Below are 17,366 nucleotides of genomic sequence, written 5' to 3'. Positions count from 1 at the left end.
AGAGTCATGAAAGTATAATGAATTTAAAAACATTTATTTTTCAAAAACTACAGCTTAGGAAACACCAGAGAGTTTATACTAAAATATATTTTTGCAAATGTGGTAAATATGAAAAATATTTAATTCATAATTTATTCTATGTAAATATCAGATAATTTACAGTGGAATAACTAAAGCACTGACACGTCAGACATTACACTAAATCAGAGTGTTGAATATAAAAACTAATCCACAACTAAAGCTGTAAGATAAATTATTTGTATATAACTTTAAAAGGAGATTTTTTGATGCATTGTAATTACATTGAAAGTATACTTATTTCCTTGAAAAAAATTTTTTTGAAAAGTTAATAATGATGTAATACAGCTTTCAAATTACTTTATGCTGTTATTTATTCCCATTGTATTCACATGTGAAAGCATGTGATCAACTGTTTCTGTATCAGAGATACTAGAGATTCTTTTTTATTAGTTGGGCATTACTTTTGACCTTTTCTATGAAATACTAAGGACATTAAAATGTAAGATGCATGGTGAAAATGTCAGTGGAGACGCTTTTTGTAGTTAACTTATATTAAATAATGTATAAGGTGGAGGGCTGGGCGCGGTGGCTCAAGCCTGTAATCCCAGCACTTTGGGAGGCCGAGGCGGGTGGATCACGAGGTCAGGAGATCGAGACCCTCCTGGCTAACACGGTGAAACCCCGTCTCTACTAAAAATACAAAAAACTAGCCGGGCGCGGTGGCGGGCGCCTGTAGTCCCAGCTACTCGGAGGCTGAGGCGGGAGAATGGCGGGAACCCGGGAGGCGGAGCTTGCAGTGAGCCGAGATCGTGCCACTGCACTCCAGCCTGGGCGACACAGCGAGACTCCGTCTCAAAAAAAAAAAAAAAAAAAAACCATCTCTACTGAAAACATAAAAATTATCCAGGCATGGTGGCGGGCGCCTGTAATCCCAGGTACTGGGGAGGCTAAGGCGGGAGAATTACTTGAATTTAGGAGGTTGAGGTTGCAGTGAGCTGAGATGATGTCACTGCACCATTGCCTTGGTAACAAGAGCTAACCTACCTCTCAAAAAAAAAAAAAGCATTTTTTGTTTTGTGTGTTTTTCTGTGCTGGCTTATTTTGCTTAGCATACTTTTGGGGCTTATGAATGTTGTTGCAAATAACAAGACTTTCTTATTTTTAAGGGCTGTATAGCATTGCACTGTGTACATACACCACATTTTCCTTCTCCACCTATTGATGAAACCTTAGGTTAATTCCATATTGTAGTTATTGTGAGTAATCCACTTCCTTCCTTCTCTTTTTTTTTTGTTATTGCTTTGTTTTCTTTTGTTTGAGATGGAGTTTCGTTCTGTTGCCCAAGCTGAAGTGCAGTGGCACTGCTCACTGCAGTGAGCCGAGATTGTGCCACTGTACTCCACCTTGGGTGACAGAGTGAGACTCCATCTCAAAAAATAAATTAAGGCCGGGCACGGTGGCTCACCCCTGTTGTCCCAGCACTTTGGGAGGTTGAGGTGGGTGGATCACCTGAGGTCGGGAGTTTGAGATCAGCCTGACCAACATGAAGACACCTCGTCTCTACTAAAAATACAAAAAAATGTATCCAGGCATGGTGGCTCCTGCCTGTAATCCCAGTTACTAGAGAGGCTTAGGCCAGAGAAATGCTTGAACCTGGGAGACGGAGGTTGCGGTGATCCGAGATTGCTCCGTTGTACTCCAGCTTGGGCAACAAGAGCAAAGTTATGTCTCAAAAAAAGAATAAATGAATAAATAACAAAAATAAATTAAAAAATAAAGAAAAAAATAGAATGCTTGAGTGGTTTTTTAAAAAGCATATACTATGCTGCCTACAAGAGATTCATTTTAGCATTCAGTCAAATAGGCTGAATGTAACAGAATAAAAAAATGTATATTCCATGAAAATAGTAAATTCAATTGAGTGAGGTGGTCATAATTATATTATACATAATATGCTTTAAGTCAAGTAATACTGTGAGATCAAAACTGATATTATACTACAGTCAAGTGAGTTCATTTAGCAGGAATCTATAATTATATTTATCTATCTATATGTATATGCATATATAACATCAGGAATTCAAAATATATCAAGCAATTCTTGACAAAGTAAAGCAAGACATACATAGCAACATACATAGCAACATAATAATTGCAGACATCAAAGCCCCATTTGCAATAATAAATGGAAAGTTTAGATAAAAATAAGAAACAGAAAACTTAGACAACATGGTAGACTATGAATTATTTTGCATACAGAGAAAGACTTGAGAGTGCATGATTTATAAAGAAAAAAGGTTTTAGTAGAGACGGGGTTTCACCGTGTTAGCCAGGATGGTCTCGAAAGAAAAAAAAAGAAAAATGGTTTACTTGGCTCACAGCTTGGCAGACGGTATAAGAAGTGTGTGGCAGCATCTGCTTCTGGTGAGGACTTCAGCAAGCTTAAAATCATGCTGAAAGGTAAAGAGTAACTGGATATATTATATGGTAAGAGACAGAGCAAGTGTGAGGTGAAGGACTCAGGTTCTTTTAATGAACCAGCTCTCCTTTGAATTAATAGAGTGTAAAGTTTTTGGTTACCAAGAGGACATACCAAGCCATTCATGAGAAATTGGCCCTCATTTGAAAACTGCTCTCTTTTGAATTAATAGAGTATAAACTTTTTGGTTACCAAGAGGATGCACCAAGCCATTCATGAGAAATTTGCCCCCATGACCCAAACGTGTTCAACCAGGTCCCAGAACCAACAGTGAGGATTTATACTGCAGCATGAAGTTTGGACAACATGGACATCCAAACTGTATTATAGACCAATTCGGCTTTACAGACACATACAAAACACTCCAGTCAAAAGCAAGAAAATACACTACGTTTTTATTTGCATCTGGTATATTCTGTTAGGACACATAGCAAAATTTATTAAATTTAAAAATACTGACTGGATGGAGTGGCTCTTGCCTATAATCCTAACACTTTGAGCGACTGAGGTAAGAGGATCCATTGGGGCCAAAAGTTTGAAACCAGCCTGGGAAACATAGTGAGATCCTAATACTACAAACAAGCAAACAATTAGTCAGACATGGTAGTGCATGTCTGTAGTCTTAGCTACTCAGAAAACCGAGATCAAAGGATCACTTGAGCCCAGGAGGCAGAGGCTACAGTGAGCCAAAATTATCCCACTGCACTCCAGCCTTGGTGATGGTAAGATCTTGTCTCAAAACAATAACAAATCAATTGAAAAGACTAAAATTATAAACTGTGTATTTTCTAACAAAAACTAAATGAAACTAGGAATTAAAACCAAAAGTCAAACTGGCAAATTTAAAAATATGAGAATATAAAACACCCTTCAACATATTTTTGCTCGGGGTGAAAATATTTATTAAAGATGTCAATACAACCTACTGTTAAACATTGATACAAAGTTGTTTGTCAGACATTTTTATATATTTACAGAAACATCATTGATTATTGATTATATATATATTGTTATGGTTTAGGATATGGGATACAGTGTCCATGTGGCATTATTAGTTTAATTTATAACTACTTGTAAAAATAGTGAACAAGTTCAAGAGAAGAATACATAGTTCAAAGCGGGAAGAAATACATAACTGCTCTTTCATTTTAACATCTTTCTGAGTTTGAGAAACAAAAAGATTTGTATTTTTTAGACAAAAGTTTTTTATTTCCCAAATCTCAAGACCTAAATTCAAAATTTGAGCTGCAGATTTAGGGCCTGAATGGTTGGAGTAGCAGCAGGTGTTACCTGCACATTTGTAAGCACTTTAAAGGAGGAAAGGGAAAGTGGAGCTTCGCATGTCTCTGTGTCTACTCAATGCACACACGTTATTCTAATTGAGTTTCTGGGCTACATAGTTCTGTATCAGTTTCAGGTCTGAAGATACAAGAGTCATTGAAAGAGGTAAAATGATTGATTGCTGCCCTCTGAAGTTTGTATCAATCTGATCTAGCCTCTGTAGAAGTGACGGTAGAGGACTACAGATAGCAAATAGGCAGAGACAAAATTCTGCCTGCATATTTAGGGGACAACATGCACTTTCCTGCACAAGTGTAGGTTGACTGGAAGCCTGAGAGGGAAAGTCCCCTCTACAGTAAATTTTGGCTGGCATATTATGTTTATATCATGTCTGATAATTCCAGACTGTGTTTGGAAACAATAATTAAAAGAAAAATTTTCTCCAGCCCCAGAAAAACTCCACAATAAGAGAAAGAAAATGGTTTTATTATACAATTGAACTTGAATGTGACACGCATCATAGTCAATCTGTGTAAGAGACCGCAAATACAGAACGATGGTCACCATAATTAGTCCAAAAGTAGAAGAATTTTCAGCACCATGTCATACATAGTTCATCCCAAATTCACCGGGAGATTGAAGAGGCCATCTGTGTATGCTAATTGCTTATGTTCAATGACAAATAAACTTTTCACAACGTCATAATAGGAGTTGGTCTAGCAGCTTGAAGCCAGGTGCCTGCTGAAGGTAGGCTTTCACTCTGCTACAAAAATGGTTGACTAGGGTTCTATATTTTTGGCTATTTACATTTTAGAGCAGTGGCTCTGTACTCCCTGGCACTGGGCTACAGCACTTCTGCTTTCTTTCTCCTAGTTGCTAGTGTCCTCTCTTGACCTCTACCATCTGCCACTGAGGCACAACCCACAGCATAGCTCACAGTTTACGTGAACCCCATTTTCCACAGCAGCACTCTAGTGTCACATCAGAGTGAAGCCTGAGTTGCAGGAGCAGAGCCTGCAGGCCTCCTTGGTAGAATTACACATTCACAACAATGGGAACGTGAGCAGTGTTTCAGCCACAGTTTCTACGTATAGTAATGACATGGAAAAATACTGCTGAATTTCCAGCATGAGTCCTGATAGAGACAGCTCCAAAAGTTCTCACTGTGACAGCCCACCTCATTCAGACACGATGGGATACTAATAGAGCTTCTGAAACAGACACCCAAAGCATTGGAGAGAAAAATAGATATTTATCTGAGCCAGATTATGTTGAGAGAAAAAAGGTCAAAACATCTTAAGAAAAAGCTCAGATTAGACATAAAATAGATCAAGTCAGTCAAAAAATATTCCCTAAAAGCACTTTCTCTCTAGACACCCAATGTGTACAGCTAATCTAAGCATGAGGAACATGAGCATTATGAAAAAAGGGGGCAGATTATCAGAGTAATTTTATAAAGTTGTATTTCCATCTCTGCTGCTCTCTCATCTCCTAGCCATTGAATGGAGTTCTATATTGAAATACATCTGACAACTTCCAACAACTCCTTTTGATGAAGAAATAGACTCTGACTGTGTTCATATAGTGGAATATATTAGAACTTGTAACATAGTTAATTGAATAGCTATTATGGTTTTTGGGTGGCCATATCACCTGTCTTTATTTTTCCTGTAATGCAGTATACCAATTTAGTGAAATAAAAGATACTAAAATTGTGTTTACTCATAATTATCCCTATTCAATAAATAAACATGTCACACTAATATCTACTGTAACAATTTTGTAGTAAATTCTCTTTGGATATTTGATATAAGTATCTAAGTATGCATAATTTTAATAAACTAGTCATAATGTATGTAGCATTTTTAAAAATTGCAAATATAGCCAGGTGCAGTGTTTCATGCCTGTAATCCCAGCACTCTGCAAGGCCGAAGCGTGCAGATCACAAGGTCAGGAGTTTGAGACCAGCCTAGCCCATATGGTGAAACCCCATCTCCACTGAAAATACAAAAAAAAATTTAGGCAGGCATGATGGAGCATACCTGTCATCCTAGCTACCCAGGAGGCTGAGGCACTAGAATAACTTGAACCGAAGAAGCAGAGGTTGCAGTGAGATGAGATGGCACCCCTGTGCTCCAGCCTGGGTGAAAGAGTGAGATTCCATCTCAAAAAAAAAAAAAAAAAAAAGCAACTATACTTTAGTTAAAACACTTTATATTTCAAAAGTATAAATAACAATATTAAAATAACCATTTAAGTGATTCATTCAAAGTAAGTATTGCAGCTTTACATGCATATAATTGTAGAAAATACTGTTTACGGCTCATGCCTGTAATCCTAGCACTTTGAAAGAGTGAGGCGGGTGGATCACCTGAGGTCAGGAGATCGAGATCAAGATCAAGGTCGCCAACATGGTGAGACTTTTTTTGTATTTTTGTATTTTGTATTTTGTAAAATTTTGTATTTTTTTAAAATACAAAAACTTAGGCATGATGGCACACAGCTGTAGTCCCAGCTACTTGGGAGGCTAAGGCAGGAGAATCGCTTTAAACCAAGAGACAGCGGTTGCAGTGAGCTGAGATCAGACCACTGCACTCCAGCTGGGGCAACATAGTGAGACTCTGTCTCAAAAAAAGAAAAAAACTGTTTAATTTATATGAATGCAGTTTGTCTACAAATACTACACATAACTATGCTAATTGTTCTGAAGTAATAAATAGAAAGCAAGGCACAACTACAGACTCCACTGTTCAGTTATACACTGAACTGCTCTTGCTTTTGTAGTGCAAGCACTTCAGCCTACAAATATTGGATAATTACCATGGATAATCAGGTTTCTGTCAAAGAAGCTTGGTATATTTTACTCTTTATCATTCTGTATTGCAAAATTTAATCCTATCTTTGTGCTAAGCTTCTGTGTGCTCTTAAAATGAGTTTTTATCTAAACAAATCAGTATCTACTTTAAAGGACTAAAAATGAAAAAAATAAACTTTGCAGAAGCAAAAAGAAAGCAAAAAATCTGAGGTACTAGATAAAGATATTCTGGAGTCAGAAAAAAATGACAAAAGGTTTATTTAGCTGTTAGTATGATTTACATATGTTTCAAAAAAGCAGAGAAAAACATCTACATATAATCTAAATGCATTAAGAAAAGAGAATAGCAAAATCTTTTTTTGAAAATTTAAAAAAAGTTTTTGAACCCTTGGACATCTGAATTTTGCACACTGTATACACTTGAAAAAATGTTTATAAGGGAAAAAGCAGGAGAGAAATATGTTACCAAAAAAAATCCATGAGTGCACAAGACCTATGCAACAGAATAGAGAGCCCAGAAAGAATGCCACCCTCCTACAACAGAGTTTTGACAAAGCTGACAAGAGAAACGTGAGAAGAATTATCTGTTTAATAAATGTTGCTGGAATAAATACCTAGCACTATGTAGAAGACTGAAACTGGACCCCTTCATTACACCATATACAAAAATCAATTCAAGAAAAATTAAACTCATAAATGTAAAACTTAAAATTATAAGAAACTCTGCAAGATAACCTAGGAAATACAATTATTTTTATTTATTTATTTATTTTTTTGAGACGGAGTCTTGCTCTGTCACCCAGGCTGGAGTGCAGTGGCTGGGGCTCAGCTCACTGCAAGCTCCGCCTCCCGGGTTCACGCCATTCTCCTGCCTCAGCCTCCCGAGTAGCTGGAACTACAGGCACCCGCCACCTCGCCCGGCTAGTTTTTTGTATTTTTTAGTAGAGACGGGGTTTCACCGTGTTAGCCAGGATGGTCTCGATCTCCTGACCTCGTGATCCACCCATCTCAGCCTCCTAAACTGCTGGGATTACAGGCTTGAGCCACCGCACCCGGCCAGGAAATACAATTCTAGATGAAGAAACTGGCAAAGACTTCATGATAAATCTACCAAAAGCAACTGCAACTAACGTAAAAATTGACAAACGGAACTATTTGAACTTAAGAGCTTCTTCACAGCAAAGGAAACTATTCACAGAGTAAACAGACAACCTACAGAATAGAAGAAAATATTTGCAAACTTTGTCTCTGACAAAGGTCTAATATCCAGAATTTATTAAGAACTTAAACAAGTTAGGCCAGGCATGGTGGCTCAAACCTGTAATCCCAGCACTTTGGGAGGCCAAGATGGGTGAATCATGAGGTCAGTTCAAGACCAGCCTGGCCAAGATGCTGAAACCCTACCTCTACTAAAAATACAAAATTTAGCCAGGTGTGGTGACACGTACCTGTAATCCCAGCTACTCAGGAGGCTGAGGCAGGAGAATTGCTTGAACCCAGGTGGCAGAGGTTGCAGTGAGCCGAGATTGAGTGCACTCCAGCCTAGGTGACAGAGCAAGACTCCATCTAAAAAAAATAAAATAAAATAAAAACCTTAAACAAGTTTACAAGAAAAAAACAACAACCTCATTAAAAAGTAGGTAAAAAAATATGAACAGATGGTTTTCAAAAGAAGACATACATGTGGCTAACAAGCATATAAAAAAATGCTCAGCTCTAATCATTAGAGAAATCAAAAGAAAAACCACAATGAGATACCACATCACAAAGTCAGAATGGCTATTTTTAAAAAGTCAAAAAATAACAGGTGCTGGAAAGTTTTTGCAGAGAAAAGGCAATGCTTATACTCTGCTTGTGGGAGTGTAAATTAGTTCAAGAACCGTAAAAAACACTGTGGCAATTCCTCACAGAAGTAAAAAAAGAATTATCATTTAACCCAAGAACCTCATAATTGGGTATACACCAAAGGGAATATAAATTGTTATATTATAAAGACACACCCACATGCATGTTCATTGCAGCACTATTCAAAATAGCAAAGACATGGACAGGCCCTGAATGCCTATCAATGGTAGAATGGATAAAGAAAACAGTATGGTCAGATGCGGTGGCCCATGCCTGTAATCCCAGCACTTTGCAAGACCAAGGCAGGTGGATTGCCTGAGCTGAGAAGTTTGAGACCAGCCTGGACAACATGGTAAAATCCTGTCTCCACGGAAAATACAAAAAGAAAAACTGGCCAGGCATGGTAATGCACACATGTAGTCCCAGCTACTTGGGAAAATGAGGTAGGAGAAAATTGCTTGAGCCTGGGAGGTTGAGGCTAAAGTAAAGCAGTATCATGCTATGGCACTCTAGCCAGGGCAATAAACCTGTTTCCAAAAATAAAATTAAATAAAAGATTTAGTAAAAACAAAATATGATACATAAGTATCATGGAATACTCTGCGGCCATTATAAAAAACAATCGTGTCCTTCATAATAACATCGATGAAGCCGGAGACCATTATGCTTAGAAAATTAATGCAGAGGCCAGGTGTGGTGGCTCACATCTGTAATTCCAGCACTTTGGGAGGCCGAGGCAGGCAGATCGCTTGAGGTTGGGAGTTTGAGACCAGCCTGACCAACACGGAGAAACCCCATCCCTACAAAAGTAGCCAGACGTGGTGGCGCCTGCTTGTAATCCCAGCTACTTGGGATGCTGAGGCAGGAGAATTGCTTGAACCCAGGAAACGAAGGTTGAGGTGAGCCAAGATTGTACAGCTTGGGCAACAAGGGCAAAACTCCTTCACAAAAACAAAACAAAATGAACAATAACCAAAATCTAATGCAGAAACAGAAAACCAAATGCATGTTATTATTTATACGTAAGAGCTAAATAACAAGAACACATGAACACAAAGAGGAGAACAGACACTGAGGTGTAGTTGGGAGTGGGGGGTGGAAGGACTAAGGATCAGAAAACATACCTGTTTAGTGCTATGGGTAGTACCTCAGGGACAAAATAATCTGCACATCAAAGCTTCATGACATAATTTTAGCTGTATAACAAACCCACCTGTGTACTCCGAAACAAAAATAAAATCTAAAAACAAAAAAAATCTCTGGGTGGAAGAGAGTGCAATGTAGGTGAAAGCACTGATTTTTCCTATAGATAGTGGCCCAGGTGGGGCTGTACTCTGATTTATTTCTGTGTGAATGCAGGAAGATGAGGTTATGAACAGGTAATCCAGACCCAAAGTTGGTGGCAAAAACAGGTTGCTACTGCAGATTCAGTGTCTGTGGGTGGGGATACACCAGCGGACTTGTAGACACTTGTGGCTTTTTGGCAAGAAACATGTGGATCAAAAATGCTGTGGTGAAGTTCCTCAAGGTGGTGCCTAGTCCTGGGAGGAGTGTGGAAACATCAATGTCTAGTGTGTGTGTTTGTGAGTGGGTGGGAATCTTGTGGTCACAGCTGCAAGAAAAGGGGCTGTGTCATCAGGGCTCTTTCCTCTAAGTTTTCAGTCCTCTGTCACCCTGTGAGAAGACCTGGAATCACAGGACAATAGGCAGTGTGACAGCCTGTGTACAGGAGAGCAGAGCCTCCCATTCCCAAACACCCAGAGTTTAACTCCAGGCCATGCCTCCGTGATATTTTTTTTCTGGCACCAAACCTGTAGAGTTTGCTGAACATCACACAATTCTCCAACAACTACTCATTGTCTAACATTCGAATTCTGACACCGCCCAGAGTCAGCACAGACCCTGATTCAGGGCTCGGTCCCACAACATTGTCCTCACTGCAGACGTTAGTCACAAACCCCATGGGCCCATCTATGTTTCTGAGCTACTGTTTGAAAACTGGGGACTCCCATAACCTCCCTGAAGCTCAATAATCTGGTAGAGATACAGAACTCAGCAAAACACTGTAGTTACATTTACCAGTTTCATATATAAGATGCAGCCCAGGAAAAGCCAAAGGGAAGAAATGCATAGAAGAAAGAAAACAGATGGGAAAGATGGGCCGGGCGCGGTGGCTCAAGCCTGTAGTCCCAGCACTTTGGGAGGCCGAGACGGGCGGATCACGAGGTCAGGAGATCGAGACCGTCCTGGCTAACACGGTGAAACCCCGTCTCTACTAAAAAATACAAAATACTAGCCGGGCGAGGTGGCGGGCGCCTGTAGTCCAAGCTACTCGGAGGCTGAGGCAGGAGAATGGCGTAAACCCGGGAGGCGGAGGTTGCAGTGAGCTGAGATCCGGCCACTGCACTCCAGCCTGGGCCACAGAGCGAGATTCCGTCTCAAAAAAAAAAAAAAAAAAGAGATGGGAAAGATGAAGATGAAACACACAGATAATTCTAGAAAATATTTGTAATTATTAAAATTCTCTATTTTTTGTGTGCTCAAGGAACAGTTTATGAAAACAAAACAAAACACCCTTCCCATTGTGTCTCAGATGGTGTTTTCTTTCTTTCCCTTTTTTTTTTTTTTTTTTTTTTTGAGACAGTTTCACTCTTGTTGCCCAGGCTGGAGAGCAATGGCGCGATCTCAGCTCACTGCAACCTCCATCTCCTGGGTTCAAGTGATTCTCCTGCCTCAGCCTCCCGAGTAGCTGGGATTACAGGCATGTGCCACGATGCTTGGCTAATTTTGTATTTTAGTAGAGACAGGGTTTCTCCATGTTGGTCAGGCTGGTCATGAACTCCTGACCTCATGTGCTTCACCTGACTCAACCTCCCCAACTGCTTGGATTACAGGCATGAGCCACCACACCTGGCCAGATGGTGCTTTCTTTTCTTACCTATCACACAGCCAGACACACACTCTGAACATTTTCTCCTTTTTCTCATTAAAAAAATCAGCTGAATTTGTCTTCAGTGATCAAAATAAAATCTTTCTTAAAGATCTTTTTTTTTTTTTTTTTTTTTTGAGCCAGGTTTCACTCTGTCACCCAGGCTGGAGTGCAGTGGCACAATCTCAGCTGACTGCAACCTCTGCTTTCTGGGTTCAAGCAATTCTACTGCCTCAACCTCTGGAGTAGCTGGGATTATAGGAGCTGGCAACAATGTCTGGATAATTTTTGCATTTTAAGTAGAGACAAAGTTTCACCATGTGGGCCAGGCTGGTCTCAAACTCCTGATGTCAGGTGATCCACCTCCATCTTCTTCCCAAAGTGCTGAGGTTACAGCCATGAGCTACCACACCTGGCCTAAAAGAAAACATTTCTCAATCAAACTTTACTTATGTTTATCTTTCTCCTTCAGGCTCCAGACCTTTGAGCTACCCTCAGTCTGAGTCAACATACAACTCCACTTTATGTCCTTTTAAGAACATGCTGACTTCAGTGTAAAACATTCTCTGGGCTGGGGATGGTGGTGCATGCCTGTGATCCCAGTATTTTGGGATGCTGAGGCAGGTAGATCATGAAGTCAGGAGTTCCAGACCAGACTGACCAACATGGTTAAACCCCGTCTCTACTAAAAACACAAAAATTAGCTGGGTGTGGTGGTATGTGCCTATAGTCCCAGCTACTCAGGAGGCTGAGGCAGGAGAATCACTTGAACCCAGGAGGTGGAGGTTGCAGTGAGCCAAGATTGCACCACTGTACTCCAGCCTGGGGAACAGAAGGAGACTCTGTCTCAAAAAGCAACAACAATAACAACAGCAAAACAAACAAACAAAAAAAACCAAACACATTCTTTGGTCTAAAATCTGACTTTTTCACCCTCCATTTACCATTCCTCTCCCACCTCCTTTCTAATCTTGTTTGCTCCTTCCTACGAAAGAAATTCCTTTTCTGCCTGTATCTTTGCAAGCCAGAAAGATCTTACAGTTAGTTGGTACTTCCTCCTGTTGCAATACATTTTTGGAATTCATTTTGTTTTTTACATAAATCTAACGTTTTTATTTTACAAAGTCTAGAAAGTGCCTCAAAACAATGACAACTTCATCATCAATAAGACCGTCCCAGTTTCCTTTCATCTTAATCTTAACTGCATCTGCCTGTGGGGCCCCAGCTTTCCAGGGCTTTGTAGCTTCTCTCAGAATAAAGGCTCCTTCTATGGCTGGGGTGAGCAGGCTGAGGAATCTGCAGGGGAGGCTTCCCAAACAAAACTAACTGGGCCTTAGGCTGCGTGCGGTGGGTCACGCCTGTAATCCCAGCACTTTGGGAGGCTGAGGCGGGTGGATTACGAGATCAGGTGTTTGAGACCAGCCCGGCCAACATAGTGAAAATCCATCTCTACTAAAATTACAATAATTAGCCAGGCATGGTGGTAGATGCCTATAATCCCGGCTACTCAGGAGGCTAAGGCAGGAGAATCGCAGTGAGCCGAGATTGCAACACTGCACTCCAGTCCGGGAGACACTGCGAGACTCCATCTCAAACAAACAAACAAACAAAAAAACCTAAAGGTGTCTTTAATAACCTCCTGTTGCAGGTTTAATATTACCCTTAGCTTGGATTCACTAGGTTCAAGCTTTAATTTCCATGTCAGAGTTATTCCCTTGGTTTTTGAAACTAAATGTTTGAAAAATCCAAGTAAAATTACTTAAACACAGCGTTTACATAAGGGAAAGAAATTTTAAGGTGCTTACTTTATTTTTTTATTTTTTTGAGACAAAGTCTTGTGCTGTTGCCCAGGCTGGAGTGCAATGGCCCCATCTAGGCTCACTGCAACCTCCACCTTCTGGGTTCAAGCCATTCTCCTGCCTCAGCCTCCCAAGTACCTGGGACTGCAGGCATGCACCACCACACCTGGCTAATTTTTGTATTTTTACTAGAGATGGGGGTCTCACCATGTTGGGCAGGCTGGTCTCAAACTCCTGACCTCAAGTGATCGACCCCCCTTGGCCTCCCAAAGTGCTGGGATTACAGGTATGAGCCGCTGCACCTGGCTAAGGTGCTTGCATTTTATACCTCCATAAGAAAAGCAAATATATCTACTTCTTTCAGACAATATATGTATTACTTTATTATTTCTATTAAAAATAATGTAAAAAATCAGTCATATGGGAACACTTCTAGATGCACCCCGTTTCATCACATATAATTTAGTATTAAACTCAGAAATCAAGACAACAGAATATAGAACCGAGATATTCAATGTCAAAAATTTACCCTGCAAAATGAGGAATTGATGTTTTGACGAATCTACGTAACTCATCACTTATCTAACACATTTTTCTGTGGAAATATATTCATTGTCTATAGCCAGAATGAAAGAGGTTTTCCCCATTTTTTTCCTTGATAGTTAGCATTCTTTGTTTTTTTTTTTAAACGACAGAGTCTAGCTCTGTCATCCTGGCTAGAGTGCAGTGGTGTGTTCTTGGCTAACTGCAACCTTCACCTCCTGGGTTCAACCGATTCTCCTGCCTCAGCCTCCTGAGTAGCTGGGACTACAGGCACGTGCCACCATGCATAGCTAATTTTTGTATTTTTGGTAGAGACGGGGTTTCACTATGTTGGTTAGGATGGTCTCGACATCCTGACCTTGTGATCCACCCACCTCGGCCTCCCAAAGTGCTAGGATTACAGGCGTGAGCCACCGCACCTGGCTGTAGGCAGCATTCTTAAAGCTAAGGCTTGGAATTCTGTTTCAAATCATTCAGCCATAAAAAACACACTTGAGAAAATTCCTAGGTTCATTTCGGGAAAGAAAAAGGTAAATGGGAATTTTTTTTTTTTTTTTTTTTTTTTTTTGAGACGGAGTCTCGCTCTGTGGCCCGGGCTGGAGTGCAGTGGCCGGATCTCAGCTCACTGCAAGCTCCGCCTCCTGGGTTTACGCCATTCTTCCGCCTCAGCCTCCGAGTAGCTGGGACTACAGGCGCCCGCCACCTCGCCCGGCTAGTTTTTTGTATTTTTTAGTAGAGACGGGGTTTCACTGTGTTAACCAGGATGGTCTCGATCTCCTGACCTCGTGATCCGCCCGTCTCGGCCTCCCAAAGTGCTGGGATTACAGGCTTGAGCCACCGCGCCCGGCCGTAAATGGGAATTATTAACAAATGGAATATATGATTAAACACTAATTTTTTGAAACACATCTCTTTTATGTCCTTTGTAAATATTTTCTTACCTTTCAAGCCCTACTAATAAAATGCAGATTATAGTAAAAAAAAAAACTGATGCAGCTGGGTGCAGTGGCTCATGCCTATAATCCCAGCATTTTGGGAGGCCAGAACAGGTGGATCACTTAAGACCAGAAGTTTGGGACCAGCCCGGTCCATCTCTACTAAACATACAAAAACTAGCCTGGTGCAGTGGTGTGCACTTGTAGTCCTAGCTACTTGGGAGGCTGAGGCATGAGAATCACTTGAACCCAAGAGGCACAGGTTACAGTGAGTTGAGATTGAGCCACTGCATTCCAGCCTGTGCAACAGAGTGAGACTGTCTCAAAAACAAACAACAAAACAAAAAACCAAAAGCAAAACAAACAAAAAAACAAAAAAAAACCTGTGGTCAAAAATCTTTTCAAGGTACAGATCCAATTACCCACCCCACACTGTTCACTTACATGCTCAAAACCCACCCTCCCAGGAGACACTGCACTATGCCCCCGTGAATGTTCCAGGTGCATTTTACGCCATCTTACTGGGGTCAGATTTTTGTCTTTTGGGGTTTTTTTGTTGTTATTGTTTTTTTTTTTTTAACAAATTTTTCATGATTTTTCTTTCACTATTTTTCTGCCACATTCAAGAGAATCCAAGGGGCATAAATTACTTGGTTTTCCCTCAATACCAGTATCTGATTGGCTGACCAGCAATGTCTCCAAGAAATGGAAGCTAGCTTGGATGAAGACAATCTTCATGTCTCAAGGGGTTAGCTTTTCCAAAAACAAACAAACAAAAAAAATGCACCAGGAGATGCCTTTCAGCCCTAAGGCTGCCACCTGCTCCCTTGAGAGGCTACTATGGGAGAAAATGACCAGGGGATAATAGTCACTAGACACTCTAACAGACATAGCCATGGTGGGTATCTTGGTTTATCCCCAGAAAGTACTAAAACCCAGGACCAGAAAAAAACAGAAGGTTGCCTGAGGACACATCACCCTATAAAGTTTCCGAAGAGTAATCTTGACCCAAAAACATTCCATTAAGTTCTCTGGCAATATAAAGGAAAAAGAGGCACAGATATTTTTTACAATACAGTGTCAGGGGAGTATTCCTTGCTTTCTTCTCATAAGAACTATTTACAAAGAGAAAACAAATCTTTTCATTAGTATTATGAAATGCTTTAAACAAATTATTAATTGAGGAACATGGGGTACACTTGAGGCCCTGCTTGGGACACATGTGAAAAATGCCAGGGATAATCAGACCCCTATGGGGTGTGAAAATAATTAAGGGTCAGGCAATTAGACTGAGGAGGCTCTAGTCCCCGGATTCCTACTTCTAAAAAAAAAAAAATCTCAACTCAAGTGCATTTTTTGGTAAATTACTACATTAGGGGAAACAAAATTCAGGCTTAAAGAGCTATAAACTGCCAGTTAAGCTCTGAATACATAACAGGAAATTTCCACCTTGATTGCACAAATTAAGAAAGTACACAACTCTACACCTAACCCATTATTGAATTTGGTTTTCTTCATCATACACCTTATAAATGTCTTTTATTCAAGCCCCAACCATGGACCACAAACTACAAAGCTGGGTGCTCCACAATTCTTGAATCACTCTTTGATTAAATTATTTCATATTTTGGCGGTGACTCACATAATTTTTTTTTGAGACAGGGTCTTACTCTGTCGCCCAGGCTGGAGGGCAGTGGCGCGATCTCAGATTACTGCAACCTCCGCCTCCCAGATTCAAGTCATTCTCTCACCTTTGCCTCCCGAGTAACCGGGGTCCAGACATTCACCATCACACCCAGTTAATTTTTGTATTTTTAGTGGAGCTGTATTTTGGCCAGGCTGGTCTTGAACTCCTGACCTAAAGTGATCCACCAGCCTCGGCCTCCCAAAGGGTTGGGACTACAAGCGTGAGATACCGCGCCCGGCCCCATAAATTCTTAATAGGTGAAAAGGAAACTGTGAACCCCACGACCAAAGCTCTCCCCATGTATGAACCCGTACTCCGAAACAGGATTCTCCCCTGACGACCCTCCCCTTGGTCCCTGCACAATCTGGGAGAGACGTGGCGCTGCCGGTGCAGAGCTGCCCGGAGAGGACTCCAGGCCAGGGCACAGTCACCACTCAGGGAAGAGACAGGACGCCCGGGGCCCCGGCTGTCAGCGCAGCCGCCATCTTATGGCTGAAGGGGACTGAGGCCGAGCTGAGCAAGGAGAACTCCGGGCGCCGATTGTGGAGCTGACTGCAGGGAGACCTGAGTGCCCGCTACAGCCACCTTCCACTGGTTTCAACCAGCCCCCCGCCGACCTCTGGAGATGTCGGACGGGACACATTTACCATTTCTACGTTTCCAGGGGGTCCCGGAGTCTTAGCTGTGGATCTTTCAATACGTACGAGGTCACAGGACCACATAAGTTGGGCCTGTAGGAGCAGAGGACACAGAGCAGTGAAGACAAGACCTTGAGCTCCAGCTGCAGGGACAGACAAAGGCCCCGCCAAATCCGAAGCCGTTCTGTTCGCTCCAGCTGCGTGGCTGATTGGACCGTTTCCAGCCCGATGTCCCCGATTGGATAATGCTTAAGGCCCCACCCCCTGAGGCCCTGAGTGACAGAAGATGAGATCAGATGCTGGGCTGAATGAGAAAAGAACAGCCTAAGCTGCAGACTTTTCAGGCAGGGCTTCCTCCCTGAGCTGAGCCAGGCCCATCCCAGAGATGGGAAAA

At 41.3% G+C, this 17,366-nt stretch overlaps 1 pseudogene; it reads right to left on the bottom strand.

The window, feature by feature from the left end:
- LOC115900733 overlaps positions 1 to 17,366 on the bottom strand; it is a 64,195-nt pseudogene that overhangs the window by 14,578 nt on the left and 32,251 nt on the right.

Source organism: Rhinopithecus roxellana, chromosome 12 (assembly GCF_007565055.1).
Source record: "Rhinopithecus roxellana isolate Shanxi Qingling chromosome 12, ASM756505v1, whole genome shotgun sequence".
Classification (NCBI taxonomy): domain Eukaryota; kingdom Metazoa; phylum Chordata; class Mammalia; order Primates; family Cercopithecidae; genus Rhinopithecus; species Rhinopithecus roxellana.
This window is presented reverse-complemented; position numbering and strand designations above follow the sequence as displayed.